The sequence below is a fragment of the Diceros bicornis genome, chromosome 14, assembly GCF_020826845.1.
Source record: "Diceros bicornis minor isolate mBicDic1 chromosome 14, mDicBic1.mat.cur, whole genome shotgun sequence".
Classification (NCBI taxonomy): Eukaryota; Metazoa; Chordata; class Mammalia; order Perissodactyla; family Rhinocerotidae; genus Diceros; species Diceros bicornis.
In genome coordinates, this window is record NC_080753.1 from 53922638 (window position 1) to 53947916 (window position 25279).

At 39.1% G+C, this 25279-nt stretch overlaps 1 protein-coding gene across 2 annotated transcripts in view; it reads right to left on the reverse strand.

Annotated features, from left to right (window-relative positions):
- PHACTR1 (phosphatase and actin regulator 1) overlaps nt 1-25279 on the reverse strand; it is a 520877-nt gene that overhangs the window by 387562 nt on the left and 108036 nt on the right. The gene's annotated exons all lie outside the window — the stretch shown is intronic.

The window sequence follows — 25279 nt, forward strand, 5'->3', positions numbered from 1 at the left end:
TTCTTCTAAATTGCAGTGTATTTCTTTCTCAGGGGAGTTCACTTAGTGTTCTCCGACAGCAGAAAGCCATTTGAAAATAAGTTCAGAATGAGAGGTCTAGCTATTTTCCTCATTTCTGCTCCAGTTTGCATGTCTTGTTTTCAAAGTGATCAGTTACACTGAAATGTTTATCAGGATGTGGAAGAGAAAGCTATTAAATGTTATTTAAAGTGAGATAATCTTCTGGCACATTGAAAACCAACTGTCTTGAGAAACCTGTTATCAAACTCTGCCACCACCCCCCTTTCTAAATGAACTGCTATTAAATTTCCAAATAAACGTCTCTACCAGTTGCATTAGATCTTTCATAGAAATGAATTGGCGCCTTGATTCAGCCCAGTGGAGCCTAAAGAAGCTTGGGAAAAGAAGATAGGAGAAGAAAAGAAAAATGAGACAACTGCCCTTATGTATATGTGTGTTTATGTAAAATCTTTTATGTTTAAAATACGTGTATGTACATCTGTGCATATTTGTAAGACTGTAAACAGAGAAAATGGACATAGCTTGATCTTCCATCAGTGGGAGATCGTTTCTGATGGTTAAAGGTAAAGATGTGAACACGCAGGGCTGATCTCCATGTGGGTTGATTACCTCTACTCTGTTTATAACCAATGTGTGCTGTTGGTCCAGCCTAAAGCTATGGATGGATTAATGAAAATCCAGGTGTATTGTTGCGAGGATAACATTTAATTATTATGGATCATTTATTATACTTTTCGTGTTTATGTATATAATGCATGTATACTAGCATCACCCAATGATCAGCTGTTGTTCCCAGGAAAGTTTTTCCTAACCACATCAGGATGAGGTGATACATCAAAGTTCAAATAAAAGGTAATAATAGGAAATAGTGAATATTTTTAAAACCTCAGTTAAATAGTATCATTGAAGAATAAATTATTTTAAAGAAATAAATTTTGAGGGATGTTGTTTTCTTCCTTTAAATCCTCACTAATTTTTTAAAAGCAATTTTAGACGGAAATATCTCCAAATATATCAGGTATTTCCCTGCTTTTGGAAATAGAGTATCCTAAATATAAAATGGCACTTTTTAAGGGGCCGGCCCGGTGGCACAAGCAGTTAAGTGGGCGGGCTCTGCTGCGGCGGCCTGGTAGATGTCAGCTCAGGGCCGATCTTCCTCACCACCAACAAAAAAAAAATAAATGGCACTTTTTAAATAGTCGTTCACCATGATACTGTGCCACTGAAACACCTTGGGTTGTGTTTTGTAATCTTTTCTTTTATACTAGATGGTCCCAAGATTGCTGTTCTCATTGAGGTTTCATGCTTGTTTTCATAGTTTTACTGTTTTTACTCTGCAGGCCAATAGATCTTAGCCATTATCAATATCAGTATTCATACTAACATCAATACCAATAACCAAGTGTATTAGAATTGCCCATAAAATAAGAGTAATAGATTCTCAATGAGCACTGAGAAGTACTTAATAGGGTGAAGAGTCACGAGCTTTGTGTCATTTAGTTTGGCTACTGAAGGATCTTTTTGATTTGTTCTCTTCTTGTTTTTTTTTTGTGAGGAAGATCAGCCCTGAGCTAACATCTGTGCTAATCCTCCTCTTTTTGCTGAGGAAGACTGGCTCTGAGCTAACATCTATTGCCAATCCGCCTCCTTTTTTTTCCCCCCAAAGCCCCAGTAGATAGTTGTATGTCATAGTTGCACATCCTTCTAGTTGCTGTATGTGGGACGCGGCCTCAGCATGGCCGGAGAAGCAGTGCGTTGGTGCGCGCCGGGGATCCGAACCTGGGCCGCCAGTAGCGGAGCGCGCGCACTTAACCGCTAAGCCACGGGGCCGGCCCTCTTCTTGGTTTATGACATCTGTTTTGTCATAAATGAGGTTGCTGAATGTTGGATTTACAAATAGCTGAGGGGCTATTATTTATTCATATCTATCTATATCTGCTTATATATATATGTATAAATATTATTTATTCATAGCTCTCTATCCATTTATCTATGCCTGCTAATATATATATATATTTATATAAATATATCTACAACTGATGTCAAAATAACATCCCGAATGTGATTATACCAGGTGTTGTAGAATTACCCACAACTGTGAAGGCTACGCAGCAACATAAAATTCTTATGATAGAACATTATCTAACAAAAAAAAAGCAGGATGCTGAATGGTATATCAACAGTAATTGGAACTTTCACAAATTCTCTAAAGCTATGGAAAAAAGGCCAAAGAGAAATAGGCAAAAAGAGATATTCATTACTGGGTTACGGTGATGGCGTTATAAATTTCTATATTTCCAAAATTTCTGCAGGGTTAATATTGTTAATTAATCAAAGAAGGAGGCCATTAGACTGAGGTAGCTTTAATGCCTCAGTAGCTATATAAGCAAACTAAAGCCTAAACCTGTAATGCTTCAAGGTTAAGAAATCAAAACCTAAGGACAGCCACTCACAAACAGCCAACTAGGCTTTCCCAAATAATGCAACTGCGTAAGCTACAGCCCACCAAATAATTTCCTTGCTTTTTCCACCTTTTTTCTGGAAAAGTCTTGCCTCTTGCTCCTGTCTGCAGAGTGCTCCTAACCACTTCCGGATTGGCATTGCCCAATTTGAATTGATTTTTGCTCAAATAAATTCTTAAATTTTTTTTCCCCCAAAGCCCCAGTAGATAGTTGTATGTCATAGCTGCACATCCTTCTAGTTGCTGTATGTGGGACGTGGCCTCAGCATGGCTGGAGAAGCAGTGCGTTGGTGCGCGCCCGGGATCCGAACCCAGGCCACCAGCAGCAGAGCGCGCGCACTTAACCGCTAAGCCACGGAGCCGGCCCTCTTAAAATTTTTAATATGCCTGAGTTTATCTTTTAACAATATCATTTCAGTAATTAACAAGCAACTGTATATCCAAAAATCCCAGTAAAGAGCCCAAAGCTCTTGTAAAACTCTACACATAAGAAATCTGATTTTAGGCCAGCTCTGATAGCCTAGTGGTTAAAGTTCAGCATGCTCCACTTTGGCAGCTGGGGTTCGGTTCCCCAGTGCAGAACCACACCACTTGTCTGTCAGTAGCCATGCTGTCGCACGGCTCACACAGAAGAACTAGAAGGACCTACTACTAGAATATACAACTATGTACTGGGGCTTTGGGGAGGGGGAAAAAAAGGTCTGATTTTGGTTAGTAAGCAACATTAGTGCACACTTTGCATTTCTGAATCTAAGATGCAAGGTCTACCCAAAGCTTTGTTAGAAAAAGAGCATCCACGTATAAAGTTCACTTACCTAGCAGTAGGGATCCTTAAAATGTGACAGGAAATTGAACTTATTAGAGCACAGAGTCCTTAGAACTGTCACTGTTTTTTTTTTTTTTTAAAGATTTTATTTATTTATTTATTTTCCCCCCAAAGCCCCAGTAGACAGTTGCATGTCATAGCTGCACATCCTTCCAGTTGCTGCATGTGGGACGCGGCCTCAGCATGGCCGGAGAAGCGGTGCGTCGGTGCACGCCCGGGATCCGAACCCCGGGCCGCCAGCAGCGGAGCACACGCACCCAACCACCAAGCCACAGGGCCGGCCCCAGAACTGTCACTGTTTTGAAGGGAATTTGTAATATAATCCCAAGAGGGGTATCTGATATGTGGCATCAAATTAAAATTTTCCATTTCCATAACATTTAAGATTACATTTAACATTTAAGATCTTAACATTTAAAATCTCTGTCTCAGCTATGAACATTTATCAATCCACTCCCTCAGCAGATAGTCAGTAAGCTCTTTCTTACTATGTGCCGGGCAGTCCACCAGGCACACTGAACAATAGTCAAATATCAACATGGGTTAAAATCATCTTTCCGAATGGAAGTCTTCATTCCACACTATCTAAGCCTCAGTTTTTTGTTTGTTGGTTGGTTTTTTAAGAAATGGCTTCAAAGTGGCTATCATTCCTCCCCTTTCCACAGTCCTCACTTTTGCTATCTGCAAACAAATTACATTTAAACTTTTCACCTCGTCGGCTTGATTTTGAAATACAGTAGGGAAGAGAGAAACATACTTTTAGCAGATGCTGCTCATTAATTGCTTACTTTGTCTGATGAAATTTTAAGGACAATACAAGAGCTTTTTTAAACAAATAAGTCAAAGTTACTCTTGCAGGATCTAAGAGAATGCTGCCTTCTGGTGAGACAAATGGCCTTTTAAAAGGAATAAGATAATATGCATTGCAGGGATGCATGTGAACAATTCCGTCTCAGAGCCCACAGAAGGAACTTAATAAAGCTCAGAGATCTGGTACTCAGACATGCAGGGAGCACGCTAAATAGATGCATTAACCTCAGTAGTTATCTTCCTTTCAGGAGGGTGTTTTTTTTTTTGTAAACAGTACACAAAAGCCATATATATGATAATAATCTCAGCACATTAGACTGTCTCCATGTTGAACAGAAATAGTAATCCCCGAGGTGAAATACCTGCTGTGCCATGGATGACAGCACTGCCATCAGAGGCTGCAAAGCAGCAGGAAGAATGCTCAGCATTAGGGGGATTTTTCACAATGACATCTTTGCACTCCTTTTTCCCTGCACGAGAATGAGCAAGCACCTGGCAGCAGAGACTAAAAGGCAAAGGAGAGAGTGGGGAAGGATTTACAAATCTGAGGATTTCCCTCAGATCTGGTGGCATATGTGATGGGTAACATGTATGCATCATGAGATCTGGTGAAGAAGAAAAGAGACCAAAATAATTTAGGGCAGTTCCTCACTTTCCCTCATATAGATCATGTGTAGATTTATAAGCACACCTAGCATATAATCACACTGTAAATAAAAAACCACAGTTTTGAAAAATATAGACTCTGACACCCAGATGCAGCTGTATGTAAATATGCACTCAAACACACACACACCCCCTACACATACACCATTATAATTTTAAAAACTTTTTCCATCAAAATCTTATACCAGGGAAGAATTGAAACAAAGTAGGTGACCCTTTGTGCAACCAGTTCATTTGTGGTTGCCTGCTGCTGCTCAAGTCTTGATTGTAGCTGTTGGTTTCCACCAATAGGAGGCTGAACATGGGGAGAGGTTTCTCTTCTAGGCCTACAGATGCTTTAACTGAGGTCCTGATTTTGCCCCCAAGCCACTTCTTCCCTGATTTCTCCAGTAGTACATTCCCCTGCTGATTTTTCCTTCTCTCTACCATTTATTTCTTTCCTCAAATATTTCTTGAATCATTGCAGGCTCTACAAGGCAGATATCCCATCTAGTATTTCTCTTCACTCTATGGTACAGTGTTTAGCATACACTAATAACTTCTATCATTTATTGAACCTGCTTACCAATATATAAACTCCTAAGAGCAAGGATCTGATCTTTATGTATCACCTCAGTGTCCCCAATGCTTGGAACAATGCCTGTACCATAGTAAAGTGCACCAAAACTTGTGCACTTACCTATATGATTGCTGATCCTCATAGCTGGATAGTTGATTCTTAGAGTTGGATTTTTAATCTCATTTTACATAAGAGGAATCTGGGATTCAGAGACATTACCTACTTTGCACAAGTTCACACAGGTAGCGAGGACACAACTGAAACTCATACCCATATTTATTTGACTTTAAAACATATTTTGTTTCTACTATATTTATTCAAAGAAAGAATGGGCTTGTATGACCATATAAAACATTTTATACAAATAGAAATATTAGATTGACCTGTTCTCAATGAAGGGCAAAAGGAAATTTATTTATTCATTGCCTACCAGGTGTCCTGCCCAGTATGGGGCTTGTTACCTACATTATCTCCTTCACTAAATTCAGGTCTTTGTTAACCGTCTTTTGCATATCTGCAAAGCTCAGTTGTCCATGTAGAATTGAAATCCTTGGTCTCAGTCTTGTTGGCATTGGGAAGAAGTTGTCAATTTATGATGCATGGTTTAGCCCATCAGTTATGAGGAATCAATGGTTTCCAAGCAACTGGCTTGCTCCCCAGCTTCAAAAGAAATAAGTATTTCCAGGTGAATCCCTGTGCACGGGCTCACGTGTGTGTGTGTGTGTGTGTGTGTGTGTAACTGTTGTCCTCCACTCTTCCTGCCCTGTTTTCCCCACCTGGCACCTCCTTACCCTTTCAGTATCTTGACCAGATTCTACGGCTCTCCATTTATTTCTTCTTTTCTTCTAGGCTCGCATAAAATTGTCATTGAAATGGGGAGCAACGAAACGAAGATGAATCAAACGGCTAGGCGTATGCAGTGCCCACTGTCCAAACTCACAAAGCTAGAGTCCTTAGTAAAGATACAGAAATGACTTTTATTTCAATGTTTTCAAAGATTGACTCAAACTGATTACTGCTCTTAGCTAGTAATGGGAACGTTTTAAATATTCTCCTTGCTATAGGGGATTTTAACAAGAGAAAAGTGTGCCACCAGTTCCAATTTCGAGATACTTGGACCATCAAAACATGATCTCAAAGTCTACATTCCAATGACAAAAAAGCAACTTTAAGAAAATGTTTATTTCAGATAGTATATAATGGGGAGATAAGTCAAATTGTGACCTAGAAGATATATATAATTATGTGCTAGATGTACCCCTTATGGTACATTGAAATTCCTTAAATAATCAGTAAGTATAGTACACTAATGTTGATTTTTGCAAAAGTTAGAAAAAATATCTTTACTGTTTAAATGCACTTATTAAAATGTGTTTTACTTTAAAATAATTTCAAAGATTTTAAATTATATCCCTTCCTTTTAACAGATATCAGTAATTTACGACATTGGGCCATGCGTCAAGATCACACAGCCCCCTACTTGCAACGTTGTTCTTACAGGAAAATACGACACACTTCTTATAATCTATTTTTCTCAATAACACGGGCAAAGTTGAAGACAGTCTATGTAGTGTATAATAGTGAGAGAAGTGATACTAACATGTCATGAAATTATGCTTTAAATGATTAAGTTAACTATACCTATATGATGTAAATTAATCATCTGGTTGTTTTCAGAAATTTTTCAATTAAAATTTTAAGGGTAGAACACTGAATGAGCAGCATTTTTCCTAGTCAAATATAGATTTTTCTCACTGTTATTTTACATATGTATTTTTATTTATTTTATTTGTATATGTCTCTTATAAATGGTAGGAAAACAGCTGCATGGTTATCATAGGATCAAACTCCTTATTCCCAGTGGCATAAAAATAACCACTCAAGATTGTTTTATACGATGCCAGAAACCTGAAGTAGATTGAGGCTCTAAAGAGTACTTTTTTAGGTTTAAAATAAGGGTGTAAGAAGCCCTCAGGCAACTGAAATAAGCTGCTTAATTAAGTGATAATAGCAATAGAAAAGAACATTGTCAGAGCCTGATGATTCCCACAAGAGCTATACCAGATAAAGCAGGATTATTATCAAAATGAATTTTGGTACAAAACTGAAATGTTTACAGCACTCCTTCTTGGCCAGCTCTATTTAATCCCTAAAATAGAGTATTTATTTTTAAAACAATCCCTTGCAGTCTCGCTTTTTGATAGCTGGATGGCTACAGTAAACACTGAAATACTAAATTATTCTGTTTGACTAACATTTCTTCCCAAGCATGATGGAAATTTCATTTTAATCTAGTCAACAGCATCTCAAAAAATTATTCTTATAACAAAAAAGAAAATCTTGATATCTGATGCTAAATTCATACATATCATGCTCTTCTCCTCGCAAGCGAAAGTGTATAGAGCTGAGAAACTATGTATGAAGTCCCACCTATTTTAATCTTGTTGATTGTCTCTCAAAACTTAGCAGGTTCAAGGGAGTGGCCTCTCATATCACCCTAGTGCAAATATTGTAGGGACACACTCTTTATTTTTAGTAGGATGACGTGACTGTGCAGCAAATGAGAAAAGGAAGAAAGCAACACACTGGTCTAATGGAAAGAGCATGGCCTTGGGCTCACAGCCCCGTCTGACAATATATTAAATGTCTGACCTTGATTGTGTCACTTAACTTCTCTAAATCTCAGTTTCTTTACCCCATACCTCAAAGAGCTGTGAGGATTAAATGAAGTGACTATATTCCAAGAGTTTAACACAGTGCCTGTTCTGCAATAGACAGTAAAACAACGAAGTTAGTTCTTATCATATTTTTCATTCTAACTCACTCTAATGTAGGCAGGGTACCCTCTCCAACAGAATGCCCCCATCAGTCACCTGTTTAAGGCCTTGTCTGAACGTGGCTGAGAGAGGGACCATGTCATCTACTAAGTCAGCTCAGCTGCTGAGTCTGCAGCATTGTTTCCTTACCAGCTCAATGCAACAAGCATTTATTAAATGCTTCCTTCATGCAAAGCACTCTCCTTTAAAGCCTTGATAACACCCCTGAAAGTAAAAAAAAAAGGCAAGAAGAAATCTCTACCTTTGAAGACACACAAATTTGAGGGTGGCGGGTATAGACCTATGCACTTCCTTTTTTGGCAGAGACAGTGAGAAGTGTGCCGATATAGAAAATATAGGAAATTCATGCCTAAATTATCCATTAGTACATAGGATTTCCCTCAGAGCTGCATTATAAGGTAACCCCAGAAAGTTCCCCTGCTGCGGTGCCTTGGTGTTTCTCTATGTGTAAGAGGAAGCAGGTCCAAGTAGCAGTTCAGAGAAGGTCTCCTTACATGTTCAAGTGTCTGGAAGTCTGCTTCTAGAAGGGAATCCCTGGATATAGGCTCCACTAGCCCCTTTCTCATGGACAAAAGCTTTTTCTCTGTTATGTTTAGGTTGTGAGCATGATGGAGCAAGTTAATGGAATGAATAGCCAGTGTTTAAAGAAAACAGATTAGACATGCCAAAATATTGACTTGACTAAAATCAGCTGTTCTGCATTTTTAGATAACATTCTGTAAAGATCTATACTATGTATTCTTGATGGAATTAACATTAAAAAAGAACAGAATATAAATGTTTGAAAAGAATGTTTAGTTAATGAGATATAACTGGATCTCCTTGAAGTCTCCTATAGGACACCCACATAAAAACCCTGCTATATATTGTGATTTCTCCTCAATATATAACTCCTCTACATGGGGGCTGGGAGTAATCTCTGGTGACAGAAGCATAAGGTAATGATCCCTTGTTCTTGCTTTGCAGCTGTATTACACCTACATTCTTCCCTTCTTGCCACAGATCTTTAATTTCTCCTTCTGCGCAACCTACCCTCACCCCATCTGATCAAGGTGAAGCACCCAGAACACTACCAGCTAGTCTTACTTCTTTCATTTTAATTTAATGAGATGTGTATCATGTGACATGGATGGACTCACTGTCCATTAAAATGTGTACATTTTGATACGTTCGTGACCCATATTCAGCTTCTATTAACTGTATCAGACTTTGGGATCAAGTTGGAAGGCTGAGGCCTGAGGGGACAAGGGTAATCTTGGTACCCATACTACGGGCCAGTGGGACCAGGTAGAAGGGGGCCAGCCCACAGGACCTGTGGAGTATGGAGAAGGGGCAGCCTACCTCAGAAGTGCCCTGGCTACTCTGCTCGCTGGCGTAGTACAAGCCTGACTCTTACTGAATGCCACTAAGGATCCAGTGTGGGGAGGAGGAGGTTGTGGACATCCTGTCCCACTCCCTACTGACTAGCTTTGAGAGAAGGGGTAAGAGCTTGCTGGTACCTGGGTGCACATTCACAGCAGCTAGGATGGGGTGAGTGTCAGAGCAAGAGCTGATACCACTTCTTACCTATAGGTACTCTTATCCATCCTCAACAAGACAGGCCTATAACATTTTGAAGAGAATATTTAGGCCCACCTTTAGTCTTCTTGTTTGTGTCTTAAAGTTCCTGGTTTTTCATAGCAAGCTCTGAGGTTCTGAGATTGAACCTTTCCATAGTTAGAATCCAGGCCCTGCCACTTGCTAGCCGTGAGACCCTAATCTCTCTAAGGCTCAGTTTCTGCATTTGTGAAATAGGAATAATAACAGTTCCTTTCTCACAGGGTTGTATTAGATTGCATGTACGAAGCATTTTAGAATAACTGGCATGTAACAAATACATAGTAAATGTTAGGTGTCACCATTATTGTCATCATCAGCAGCAGCAACAGCCTTAAAATCATTAAAATCCCTGCCATCTTTGGAAGACCCTAGTTCTCAGAGACTTCAGAGATGCAGGTAGGCATACCAAACTGGGCCAAACTACCCAGAATGACTAATACCTGCACTGATGCTGTCCTGACTCATGTTGAGGCTTGTGGGTATTTTTAACCACACGTAGGGGAACAAAATCCACCATTTCTAGGCTATTTAGTTAAATTATTTTGTAGTGCCTGTGTTTCATGAGTGCTTTTGTACTCATTGATTTAGATTTGCAATCATTTTCTGAACACACTCCAACAAAATGGCATCAAGAGAATGAACTAACAGGAGAAAACAAACAGCCTACTATTTTACGAAATTTTACTCAACTATTAATTTTACCAAACACAATTTAACTTGTTATAAAACATTAACTTTAATATTTTCCACTGTGGGTTGTCTTTTCCTGTTTTATGTCTATGAAATTCTAAAGTACTGTCTTTAACTACCTAGACAAAGGAGATTTTTATGGGCAGCAGGGGTCATAGTCTTCTGAGCTAGAAATGAAAAAAAACAGAAGGGGTGGTGTTATAGGAAAGGAGGAATTGAGTATTGGACGCTGATGGGCAGACTCTAGGGTGGACTCGTGATCTCCTTGTTTTCACACCCTTGTGTGATCCCTTCCTCTTGAGTGTGGGCAGGAACTGTGACATGCTTTACTCAATAGAATATAGCCAGAGTGATGGGATGTCATTTCTGTGATTACGTAACATAGGGAGACTCTCCCTTCTGTTGGTTTGATAAAGCAAGTGGCCTTCTTGGGGTGGCCAACATGGCAAAGAAGTGAGCGTGGCCTCTAGGAACTGAGGGTCCTCCAGCCAACAGCAAGTAAAAGTCCAAGTTCCTCAACCCTACAACTTTAAGGAACTGAATTCTGCCAACAAACATGTGAGCTTGGAAGTGAATCCTTCTTCAGTCGAGCCTTCAGATGAGACTGTGGCCCTGGCCAGCACCTTGATTGTAGCTGTGTAAGACCCCACAGCAGAGGACCCAGCTAAGCTGTGCCTGGACTCCTGATCACAGAAACTGTGGGATAATAAATGTTGTTTTAAGCCAGTTTGAGGTAATATTGTTATGCAGTTTCAAATAACTAATACAGATATCTATTATTGCCAGTCACTGGATTGCTACTTTCACATATGTAGTTGTACAATGCTTTCAATAATTCTGTGAAGAAGGCTTTATCCACATTTTTATAGAGAGAAAGCTGATGCTTAGGGATGTTAATTAACTTGCCCAGGTCCATTCAGCTACCTTGAGGTAGGGTTGTAATTCATAGAGAGAGAGATTTTTGTGGTTTGTTTGTGTCATCTCTTGTTTTGGTCAAAATGTGCTAAGTTGAATAAATGGTATCTCTTGCTATCCTTTATTTTTCATAAGCAGAATAAAAAAGATTTTAAATATCTGCTCCATTTATTCATCACAATAGAACTAATAGGGCTGATGAGATAATGTCTTTTAGAAACTCCTTGCTCCCTGGAGAAGCTTGTAAATGCAGTTAATATTTGAAATAATTTAAAAAATTATCAGTGAATTACTGAGGAGGCACTTGCTTTCTTAGAACAATTCTTTCTTCTTTGTGACTAAAAGAGTGATTTAAAAAGTACATAATTTAGACTCAAGCAATATTGCACAGAAAGTATTTCAACTATCATTTCTAGAAATGGACACTAAAGCCAAATGAGTCCCTCTCTGGGATACATAGTATCTCTTTTTATCATTCTACTGCATTTATTCTGGAAAAATTTATAAAGATGGCAGCTCGATTAGTACTTGAGAATGTCTCTTTACCCTTCAGTTCACTACATGTTGCTGAAGACTTTCCACTCTTATATTCATCCTAAAATCTTTCATGCTGGACTAAGTCTATTGGCTTTCAAAAAAGGGATAGAAGAAAGGGACAAAATCCTGACAACTAAAACTCGAGAGAAATCAAGATTTTGACTTTGCTTTTTCAAATTCACCAAACTGTGCCACCAGAAGAATTCAGGTAAATTGCCTGGCCAATAGAAAAAAGAATATCTTCTTCCATCATTTATCCTGAAATTAAAGCTGAAAAAAGAAACAGAGTTGGCAGGCGAGGGAAAGAGAAAGACAGAAGTTAAAATTCAAAGCGAGGCTTTACCTTAACATTTTAGGTCACTGTGTGTGTACTTTCAGATGCCGTTAGAAGTCAGGTGACATTGATGGCTTCCTGATAAGTTTCAGAAAGTAATTCAAACAGAAACAAAGGTCCCAGCACTTAATTTATAAGCATTACAACCATTATTATTGCCGCTTTTGTGGTATTAAATAAAAGGCCATTATGTTTGATAGGATTTTATAAAGAAATAACGCAGATGCACTAATGATTTAAAATTTCTTGCCTCAAAAGGAATATAAAACTTTCTCCTTTGTAGCTATTCAAAAAACCGAGGCTGAAATTAGTATACGTGAAGTTTCATTTGCAGTTATTTTTAACTCTTTTTTTTCCTTTATGTCCCAAAAACTGAGCCTTAATCTAGATTCCACTAAAAGGTTACTAAGCCTGGGTTATGTTACTTAACTTCTCTAAGCCTGTTTCCTTGTCAGTAGAATAGAAATAATAACATCTGTCCTATCTACCTTACAGGGTGTTGACAGGATAACATGAAACTATGGTAAAGAATAAACCACTACATAAAACATAGTACATTATTAATATTCAATCTGTCCCTCATCATATACTTTCTTCTTTAAAATGTCTTCCAAAAGGGGTACACAAAAATGTATAACATTATTTGGTGGGGAGAGAATTGTTTCATTTGTATAGTCTTTTGAAACTTTTGAAGTTTGAATAATAAGAATGTATGGTCTATTCAAAAAGAAGTAAATAAAATTAAAGCCAATACAAAAATGTGTAAAAAGAATGTTTCCTCGATTTGGCCTTTCAGGGCCAAATCCTTTAGGCCTGGCACACTGCAATAGTCGCCTCCCAGATAAAGGATTAGACAAAGGAGCAGTCCAAACATCCTCTGTGCTGTACTCGCCTGTCCCCAGAGTCTCACACTCTGACACAGGCATCCCTAGAAATGTCTCGTTTTCCTCTGCCCAGATTCTTTTGATGGGCTGGAAAGGAAGAAACGTCTTCATAGTTTGGCCCACTCGGATGTACGCCACCTGACTTCTCACCTCCTCGAGGAGGCACTCTCTTACTTCAGGCTGATCCTCACTCTCAGTACACATTCCAATTGAGTTCTACTCTGTCCACAGACTCTCTTCCTCTGGGTTTTCCCCCTACACCTACACCGCCCCCCCATCACCTCTTCACCTCCCATCTGGGCCCAGGTTTCACAACATCCTCAAAGCTTCTCACTCTACTCTCATCGCTCCCTTTTTCTGAATTCCCTTTATGGCTAACCAGTTATGAGCAAAAGCAAATCATTTCACTTTTCCGGGGATCAAGCATACATCTTTGGGAAGGGGGTATTTGAAAAGGTACAGATGCTTCCTCTGCTGATAGTCCATCATATGTTCTAGAATGTTCTAAGTTATCCTAGCAACTTATCAAAAACAAGTCACCATCAGGAGCTTGATTCGATCTATTTGCCTATAAGTAAAAAATCTTTATGGTGTTCTGACTTATTCTGAAGACAATATGAATAGAACCATTTATTTGGATTTTGACATTCAGACTTTCATTTTTATAATCTCATTCTCTTATGGCTCAAACCATCACATTCCTAAAGCAAGGATAAACTATCTTATTATTTTTTGCTTAAATTACTAATATTTTTGTTCCCATCCACTGCTACAGTTATCTGGACTTATGTGTACATCAACCACATTTACATCTGTGTGAATTTTCTGTCTGAAATAGATATGTTTTACATCTGATTTATTCTTGGTTGCTTAATTTGCAGACATCTGTATGCAATTTAAAGGTGTAAGTTACACGAAGCTACCTTGTGCCCTCTATTTTAACTTCTTCTGGGTGGACACTACCATTTCTCTCCATTAATTTAAACCACTTAACTCTGCCCAAGCTGCAGAAATTTCAACTTATAGAACCAGACTTCAGTAGCTCAGGCCTCTCCAGGGAACAAGGTTGAGACATTTCTACTAATATATATGGACTTATTATGCCAATCAGGATCCAGAGCTGACTAAACTAAATGATTTCGGCCAAAGAGAACATATTTTTATTCTCTTCTAAAGTCTTTAAAAAAATAGTTATTGGGCACTTAGTATGTGCTAGGCAGTGTTCTAGTGATACACTGATGGAAAGGAATAAGCAAAATCTCTTCAAACCTTTTTGGGTGGTGGGAATAAAAGTAGAGAAGACGTGGACATATAAAAATTATACTATTTCGGATAATGGTCAGTGCTATGGTGGAACTAAAGCAGGGTGACCAAATGGAGAGTAACTGGAGGAGACTGTCAGGATGGGGGTTCAGGAAAGGCTCTCCAAGGGTGCAGCATCCAATCCATGACCTGGATCACAAGAAGAACCCAGCTGTGTGATGACCGGGGAAGACTATTCCAGATAGAGGGAGCCATAAGTGCAAAAGCCCTAAGGTGGGAGTGAACTCGGTGTGTGTGAGGAGCAGAGAAAAAGAAAAGCCAGAACAACTGGGCCTGTTGAATAAGAGCAGAAGGATGAGAGAGAAGCAGGGCTGGGTTTCTAAGGCAGGCTAAGGGGTGGAGATTTCATTCCAATTTAGTAAGAGGCCATTAGAGGACTTACACTTAAAAGTGCTCACTCTAGCAGCCACGTAGAGAATAGATTGTGTGTGTCTGTGTGTGTGTGTGCGTGTGCGTGCGCAAGAGTGGAAGCAGAAGACCAGTAACACATTCAGATGGGAGAGAGATGGTGTTTTCAAACACGATAATAGTGATGAATCTGGAGAGAAGTAGACAGATTCAAATTATCTTACTCAAGTAACAGAGGTTCCTAGAACAGTAATTATCTGGTATATCAAAAGATACGTTAGATGTACCCAGCTTTAACACAGAACAGGAAGCAAAAAACCAAATAACACATGGACAGTTACTTTACATCATAGCATTTTGGAGGTAGAAGGGACATGAGGTTACATAACAGATGAGAAGACAGTGAGCCTTACAGGTAAATAACTTCCTCGAGGACATACAGTTAACTGGCTCCAGAACCAAGACTATATCTCCTCATATCCTGTCTTCTTAACCATATTCAGGCTTATCGCTAATTTGGAATTTGCCCTTTGGATCACACCATAGTTGATAGTCTAAAGCTGCAGTTTAATTAAAGAAAATCTCAGAAAGACTACTTATGTATAAGCATCTTGTATTTTCTAAGACATTAATTGGTTGTGATGGAAAAGAAGTTAAGAGTCCTGACTCAGAGAGAAGAGCTATTTTAGCATTTAGCATAGACAGAGATTTGACTATCTTTCTACATCCCTGTGTCTATTACTGGTACTTCTGTGTGCCTGACAACCTAAGGGGAACAAAAGAAGGGGAGATTTTTATCTTCCAGGTAACAGTTTAGAGATCTGAAACTAAATTGTTTCATGAGGCAGAGAACTTTGAAACAAGCAATAGGGCAAATGAAATCTTAAGCATTACACTAAATTTAATAAAAGCATTTCAATATTGCTTGCTTTGAGAATTCATAAATAGTCATATGAAAGGTTCTTGACTCTCTAAAGTGTTTATTTGCATCCCATTTACCAGGGCCAGATTGAAAGAGCCCAGAAATGCTTCCTGTTGACAAGAGATGAATTGTCTGAGACATGCTACAGCCAGGAATTATTTTCTAGTGTTTACTGTTCTACATCCATAACTGGACTCTGATCAACTTTCTTTATTTTCATGCTAGAATGTGACAAGTGTGTTGACCTGGCAAGGACACCATTAGCCTAAAACTAAATATATTTGAGCATAAAACTCACTTATAGGTTATACAGAGTGGATTCTATTTCAGACTCCTAGTTCATACAATGTGTTATTTCCAAGTGCTCTTCCCATAACAGATGTTGTATCCTGCAATTTCAAAGTACTTCTTCAGGGAATGTGAGGAGAGAACACCTAGGTTTCACCATAGTTCTGATAGAATTGAGCAGCACAAAAGTCTACTGACTCATTAACTTTTTCAAGGTATATTGTTTTCTTTGCTTTTTTAAAATGAGGAGAGTGTCTAGATTAGATGGTTTAAAATCCCTTTCCTCTCTGAAATTAAAAGACACATTAGCTATTTCAAGAATTCATTAAAAATTCTGTGTGCCCCAAATGATCAAGATCATATTTATGAGAAACACGTTTCCCAACTCTTAGACTTAATTTTGTCTTTTCTTTTTCTCCAAATAGTCAAGAAGATTTGCATATGTTGAACCATCCTTGCATCCCAGGGATAAATCCCACTTGATCATCCCACATGATCCTTTAATACGCTGTTGAATTCGGTTTGCTAGTTTTGTTGAGAATTTTTGCATCTATATTCATCAGGGATATTCACTTATAGTTTTCTTTTCTTGTGGTGTCCTTATCTGACTTTGGTATTAGGGTAATGTTGGCCTCATAAAATGAGTTTGAGAGTATTCCCTCCTCTTCAATTTTTTGAAAGAATTTGAGAAGGATTGGCATTAATCCTTCTAATGTTTGGTAGACTTCACCAGTGAAACCATCAGGTCTTGGGCTTTTCTTTGTTGGGAGGTTTTTTGATTACTGATACAATCTCCTTACTCATTACTGGTCTGTTCAGATTTTCTATTTCTTCATGATTCAGTCTTGGTAGGTTGCAAGTTTCTAGGAATTTATCATTTCTTCTAGGTTGTCCAATTTACCAAGAGGATTAAACATAATTCCTGTAGAGCATTTAACACTGATAGTTTTAAACCATATCGTGGTTGGCATTCTTGTTACGTCTGTCAAGGAATATGACAGAACAGAATAATTCCAGAATGGCCAAAGTCCCCTAAGAGGCAAGAAACACTTCCAAGTAAGCCACACTTGAAGCATCCAATGTGAATTTAAACAAGGGGCAGACATCTGATCTACGTTTTATGTCTTTGTATCCAAGTACAGCCTACATATCAGTTACTTAGTTTTGAAATGATAGATGAAATTTCCTCCTATTTTAAGGATGTCATCCCTTGCTCTAGGTCACTGAAGTACAAGCCACAACAAATACGTACCTGAGGTCCTGAGTGAATGGTTGTTTTCTGGATGATTTTAATCATTTTGGTACCATGACATTCCCTATTTCCTGAAAAACCTAATGTCTATAAACTACAAAGATTACATCTCCAAGTGTTCACGTAGTGTTAAAAAATGCACCGTAACTCAATATTTATGCATTTATTTGTTCATTTACCTAGTTATTCAGTGGATGTCTGTTGAGCATCTTCTATGTGCAGTGCGATGGATTTTTAATCGGAAAACGTGGAGGAATATTTCAACTTTATTTTCTTTTTCTGAGGGAAACTCAAAAATAACAATTCTTTTATAACTTTGTATGCCTAGGTTTGCATAATTCAACTTTTTGAAATGTTATTTATGTCTTAGAAGAAGACAGTTTTCTGTCTAATATACTAATTGAGTTTTCAATTAGTATATGCTGCCACTAGGTAATAGTAAACTGGTGGTCTAAACTCCACGCCCTTCCGTTTCTTATCTGTCTCTCTCTCCATGTCTATCTCCATCAATTCATCGTTTTTAGTTACATGTTCAATATAGAAATTATCACTGTGAGCTTTAAATGTGTTGATTCCATAAAGAGAGATTTAAAGAAACAATATCTTACTATCAATGCCGTTTTCAGAGATCGTTTGTTTCTCAGACTCTAAATCCTATTTTGAGGGCAATCTACAAAGAGAATAGAGTAAGATTCTGGGAAATTCGGTCAGCTGGGTATCAAACCTGATTAGAATTTTTAGTTTATTTCCAGTTATTAGATTCAGTCAGTTGTGAATTAAATAAATGGTATGTCTTAGACAAAGTGAACTAAAGACACCTTTAATTTTCTTTTATAATCTTTTATTCATCTCATCCATTCCACTCATAAAACTAGAGCCCAATTCAAGATCTCACCTGAGCCATTTTAAAGAGTCAACACCTAAAACTCATTCTACTGTTACTCCATTCCCCAAGCCATTTGCCTAGGGTTGCAGATTAATTTTTCTAAAGTATAGCACTAATCTTATCACCCCCCTACTCAAATGTTTTCAAATAAATTCCCATCACCTCCTAAATCAAGCACAAAACTCCTTGGTCTTGTACTTAAGGCTATAATGTGGTCCCAAACTCTTCTACTAAACCTCCTAAGAGTCTCTCAAGGCTGTATTAGGCTGAGATACAACTTTATGTTCTTTCCACTACTAGAAAGAGATTTTTCTCTAGCATCTAAATTCACGTTTTTTACTTTTTTTTTCTTTGAGAAACGTCACTCATGCTCCTTCAAATCAGGCATTGCCTTGCCTCACCTCTGTAATGACTCCTGTTGGCCAAGGACCGCAATGTATGTCTTGCCTCTATTCCAAATTGGTTTTTCAAAGAGCCTGAGTCCTTTACAATAGAGCATTATTTTCCCCCCAAAATGAAGTTTCTTTTATTGCTTTTTGCTCATTACAAAAGTAATACATTTTCATTACAGAAAAATTGGAAAACAAAGATAAAGAAACAGTGGGAAATAGAAATCATCCATAATCCTACTGTCCAGAGATAACTACAGCTGAATTCTCATGCATTTCCTTCTCCTTTTACAAGAATATTACACTTTAAAAAGTTCTCAAATGGGGATTTAAAGTATTACTAAGGCACCAATTATTAAAAACGAAAGAATCAAAAATGAATAGAAACTCCACCATAGAATACCCTTGATTATCTATTTCTCATAGTTATTTTCTTATAAAAAGAACACATTCACATAATTTTACATCTTTTTTATACAATCTAAATTTGCTTCAATCTCTGGGTTCTCAGGTGTAATGTTTTTGTACTGAATATACATATATAAGCCATAGAAAACATACAGTATCAGTTCCAATAATATTTAAGTAGGTAACTATAAAAATCAGTGGCAATTCCAAATTAGTAGAATAGAGAATCATAATGTTCCACTTTAAGCTGAGAATTTCATAACGTTCTATAAATAAATCCTTTTGGCCTATTGGCATCATATATAGCAAAGTCACAGAATGACAACGCTCTTGCCTACCCACTCAGCAAACTGTGATTGGTTAAGGTTAGGTAGGTAATCAAAGCCCACAGCTACCTCTTTGTAGAGATAATTCTAGCTCTGATTAACCTGACAATCACATTCCAAAATTAAGTTTTCTGCCAGAAAAGAGAGACATTAAACAACTGCTGAAAACCAAAGTGACTAATGAGTATCAAAAAGGCCCAACTTTTAAATCACAAGAGCTCCTCAATATTCTATTTATTGTAGGACCCCCTCCCTCACGTGAGACAGAAAATAAAGCTCTTTTCATTTTTATGTTTTCATATAATGTGGTTGGAAGTTTACGTCAGAATCCACTTCAGCCTTTTTAATATCATTGGTATGCTCGCCGGGGGCCAGTCTTCTCGGGAAGGGTGGGCAATTTTAAGCTGGCTTTTGCTTCCATAAAAATATTAAATTTTGGCAGTTCCAGGAACATCTCAGCCATAAATATCAGGTCCTGTGAATCTTAGTACATTGGATCCACATCTGTGTGGAGATTTATGTTGCCTTTTTTGTGAATGAAAACACCTTCCAAGTCTGTCTATTAACACGGATGTTTGGTCATGTCCAATTCCCTGAGTGAGATTTTCCAAAGGCAGGCTTTCATTTATGTGTATATAGCTTAAAATAACCAGAGTCAAATTATTTAAGTTAGAATGAGTGGTATCTTTGGGTTAGAGGGCCTTTGTGCAGGCTCTAGGAAGGCAATAAAATCTCTGAAATGATGTACAAAATTTAATATTATGAATTTTTGTGCATTGTCCTGGGAAAAAGTCCTATAGCTTTCATCATTTTCTCAAGGATTTGTGACCCCAAAATGTCCAAGAACCCTTGCCCTATATTAAATACAACTGAGTCAATTTGCTTTCATGTTTATGCAGTGAAGTCATAGCAGCTTTTTGGATGGCCCTTGTATTTAAAGTGATTAAGCAAAACACAGGAAAAGTCTTTCCAAGAAAACTCTAGGACTTTTAGCCAATATTATTATTTCCAGATGGGGTGTTTTCCTAAATAATCAATAGCTTAAAGGAGAAGTCAAGATGGCGGTGTAAGCAGACTCGGAACTCACCTCCTCCCGCGGACACAGCCAATTTACAACTACTCGTGGAAAAATTACCCCTGAGACAGAACTGAAAACTGGATGAGAGGAACTCCTGCAACAATGGACAATCCTAACTGAGGTGGAAGAGGCAGAGACTCCCTTCTGGAGAGAAAAAACGCCGCCTTCACAAGCCGCCAGCTTCACGGCCGCCGGGAGCAGCTCACAGGTACGCAGCCTCCCTGGAGGCCCGGGGTCCTGAGCCGGGGAGCGGCCCCGCTGTGGGCATTTTGTGGACCCAGCACAATCGAGACCAGCGGCATAATATCTGACTGTGCCTGCTACTAAAACATTGGGGAGCACCCCCAGAAAACCCGGTTCACAAAGAAACTAAAACCGGCTCTTAAAGGGCCCGTGCGCAAATTCACCCGTTTCAGAAAGCATCCTAAAATCACCAGAAAGAAAGGTGCACAGTGCTTTGGTGAAAAGAGACTCACCTGATAGGCCCTGAGTGCATCTCGGGGAGGGGTGAGACCTCTCCAGGGACTGGGACATTGGCGGCGGCCATTGTTGAGGCCTGGTGTGGTCGTGCAGACACAGACGCCATTGGAGTTCTCCCTGAGGCCTGCTAGCCCAGGGTCTGCCCCACCGGCTAGAGCACCGATTTAATCCAGCTCAGCCAGGGCAGGCAGCCCAACCTAGAGACTGGCCCCACCCAACAACAAGCCCTCAGGCAACTTGTGGGCCTGCATAGATTGGTGACTGGATTCTCTGCAGCCTGGCAAGTGAGCCGACTTTAGCAGGGCAGGGCGTGTACAAGGAGCGGGTGGAGAGTGTGGGGCAGTGGCGGAGTGTGTGGGGCTCCCGCCGTGGAGAGACTGGGTCCGCTTGGGGAGGTCAGGGCACGCACACGGGGCAGGACTGTGTTGACTGTGTGTGTGGGCCTGTGGGTGGCAGGGCTTGTCAGCTGCAGAAGACTTGTGCTTCTCAAAGACCCACATAGGAGGTTTGCCCCACCTTCCAAAGCCTGAAACAACTGGGTGCTCCTGTGCCTGAGGCCAGCCCCACCCAGCTGCAATCCTCAGAGAGCTGACAAGAGACCTAATAGGCTAGAGGCTTACAGCAATTGTAAGGCCCTGAGCCTAACAACCTGCCATGCTGGGGGCCTACTCACTAAAAGAAATACTGCAACACAAATGTGGTATTAGAACTTGCAGCCAACTGTGCTGGGGCTCCCCACACCTGATAAAGAGACTGAAGGGCCCACAACAACTACAAGCAGCTGAGCATTACAACAGCTGGCCAGGAGCACAACTCGGCCTCCCTGGGTGCCTACAGGGAGAACAAACAGGCCACAACAGAAGGACACACATAGCCCACATAGGGGTCACCCCTGGAACATTGAGAACTGAGGGAAGCACACTGGAAGCCTCCTAAGGCATCACTTACATAAGGTCACCTATCCAAGAGCAGGAGACGTAGCTGACCTACCTAATACGTAGACACAAGCACAGGGAAAGAGGCAAAATGAGGAGGCAAAGAAATAAGTTCCAAGTAAGGGAACAGGACAAAACCCCAGAAAAGGAACTAAGTGAAACAGAAATGAGCAACCTACCCGAAACTAACAGTGTTAAGGATGCTCACTGATCTGGGGAGAAGAATAGATGAACTCAGTGAGAATGTCAACAAAGAAATGGAAGATATAAAAAAGAACCAATCAGAAATGAAGAATACAATACTGGAAATGAAAAATTCATTACAGGGACTCAAAAGCAGAGTAGAGGATAAAGAAGAACGGATCTGCAAGTTGGATGAAAGACTAGAAGAAATTACCCAAGGTGAACAGGTAAAAGAGAAAAGAATTAAAAAGAGTGAGGACAGTCTAAGGGACCTCTGGGACAACATCGAGCACACTAACATCCGTGTTATAGGTGTCCGGAAGGAGTAGAGTGAGACAAGGGGGCAGAGAATCTATTTCAAGAAATAATAGATGAAAACTTCCCTAACCTAAGGAAGGAAACAGACATCCAGGTACAGGAAGCACAGAGAGCCCCAAACAAGATAAACCCAAAGAGGCCCACACCAAGACACATCATAACCAAAATGTCCAGAATTAAAGATAAAGAGAGAATCCTAAAAGCTACAAGAGAATGTCAAGTTACATACAAAGGAAACCCCATAAGGCTATCAGCTGACTTCTCAGCAGAAACCTTACAGGCTAGAAGAGAATGGCACGATATATTTAAAGTGCTAAAAGGAAAAAACTTACAGCCAAGAATACTTTACCCAGCAAGGTTACCATTCAAAATGGAAGGAGAGATCAAATATTTCCCAGACAAGCAAAAATTAAAGGAGTTTGTCACCAAGAAACCAGTGCTGGGGCCGGCCCGGTGGCGCAAGCGGTTAAGTGCGCGCGCTCCGCTGCGGCGGCCCGGGGTTCGCTGGTTCGGATCCCGGGCGCGCACCGAAGTACTGCTTGGTAAGCCATGCTGTGGCGGCGTCCCATATAAAGTGGAGGAAGATGGGCACCGATGTTAGCCCAGGGCCGTCTTCCTCAGCAAAAAAAGAGGAGGATTGGCGGATGTTAGCTCAGGGCTGATCTCCTCACAAAAAAAAAAAAAAAAAAAAAAAAAAAGAAACCAGTGCTACAAGAAATGTTAAAGGGACTGATTTAAGGGGAAAAGAGAAGACGACAAATAGGAAAAATTATCTATTTCCATGATAAGAACGTAAGGGATACAAATGCACAAAAAAGAGGTTAGATATGATATCAAAAACATAAAAGGAGGGAGGAGGGGAGTTAAAGAGTATAGCTTTCAGGCAGAGGTCAAACTAAAGTGACCATCAATTCTGTATAGAATAAGAAAGGAACAGAGAAGGACTACTAAAACACTGAGAAAAAAAGTTAAAAAATGGCAGTAAGTACTTACTTATCAATAGCTACTTTAAACGTCAATGGACTAAATGCTCCAATTAAAAGGCATAGGGTGGCTGACTGGATAAGAAAACAAGACCCATATATATGCTGCATACAAGAGACACACTTCAGACCTAAAGACACTCACAAACTGAAAGTGAAGGGATGGAAAAAGATACTCCATGCAAATGGCAATGAAAAGAAAGCTGGGGTAGCAGTACTCATATCAGACAAAATAGACTTTAAAACAAAAACTGTAAAAAGAGACAAAGAAGGGCATTACATAATGATCAAGGGAACAATCCAACAAGAGGATATAACACTTGTAAATATCTACGCACCCAATGTAGGTGCACCTAAATATATAAAGCAATTATTAACAGACATAAAAACAGAAATAGACAGTAACACAATAATAGTAGGGGACTTTAACACTCCACTTACACCAACGGATAGATCATCCAAACAGAAGATCAATAAGGAAACATTGGCCTTAAACGACACACTAGAACAGATGGACCTAGTAGATATATACAGAGCATTCCATCCAAAAACCGAAGAATACACGTTCTTTTCAAATGCACATGGAACATTCTCCAGGATTGATCACATATTAGGCCACAAAACAAGTCTCCATAAATTTAAGAAGACTGAAATAATACCAAGCATCTTTTCTGACCACAACGGTATGAGACTAGAAATCAACTATAGGAAGAAAATCAGAAAAACCACAAATACGTGGAGATTAAACAAAATGCTACCAAACAACGACTGGGTTAACGAAGAAATCAAAGAAGAAATCAAAAAATACCTGGAGACAAATGAAAATGAAAATACAACATGCCAGAATTTATGGGATACAGCAAAAGCGGTTCTAAGAGGGAAGTTTATAGCGATACAGGCCTATCTCAACAAACAAGAAAAATCTCAAATAAACAATCTAACAATGCACCTAAAGGAACTGGAAAAAGAAGAACAAACAGAGCCCGAAATCAGTAGAAGGGAAATAATAAAAATCAGAGCAGAAATAAATGAAATAGAGACCAAAAAAACAATAGAAAAAATTAATAAAACCAAGAGCTGGTTCTTTGAAAAGATCAACAAAATTGACAAACCTTTAGCTAGACTCACCAAGAAAAAAAGAGAGAAGGCACAAATAAGTAAAATCAGAAATGAAAGAGGAGAGGTTACAACAGACACTTCAGAAATACAAAAGATTATAAGAGAATACTATGAAAAGCTATATGCCAACCAATTCGACAATCTGGAAGAAATGGATAAATTAGAATCATACAACCTTCCAAAACTGGATCAAGAAGAAGTAGAGAATTTGAATAGACCAATCACCAGTAAGGAGATTGAAACAGTAATCACAAACCTCCCCAAAAATAAACGTCCAGGACCAGACGGCTTCCCCGGTGAATTCTACCAAACATTCAAAGAAGACTTAATACCTATCCTTCTCAAACTCTTCCAAAAAATTGAGGAGGGGGGGAAGCTCCCTAACTCATTCTACGAAGCTGACACTACCCTGATACCAAAACCAGACAAGGACAACACAAAAAAAGAAAATTACAGGCCAATATCACTGATGAACATCGATGCAAAAATCCTCAACAAAATACTAGCAAATCGCATACAGCAATATGTTAAAAAGATTATACACCATGATCAAGTGGGATTTATTCCAGGTATGCAGGAATGGTTTAACATTCGCAAATCAATCAACATAATACACCACATTAATAAAATGAAGAATAAAAATCACATGATCATCTCAATAGATGCAGAGAAAGCATTTGACAAGATACAGCATCCATTTATGATAAAAACTCTGAATAAAATGGGTATAGAAGGAAAGTACCTCAACATAATAAAGACCATATATGACAAACCCACAGCTAATATCATCCTCAATGGTGAAAAACTGAAAGCTATCCCTCTAAGAAGAGGAACCAGACAAGGATGCCCACTGTTACCACTCCTATTTAACATAGTACTGGAAGTTCTAGCCAGGGTAATCA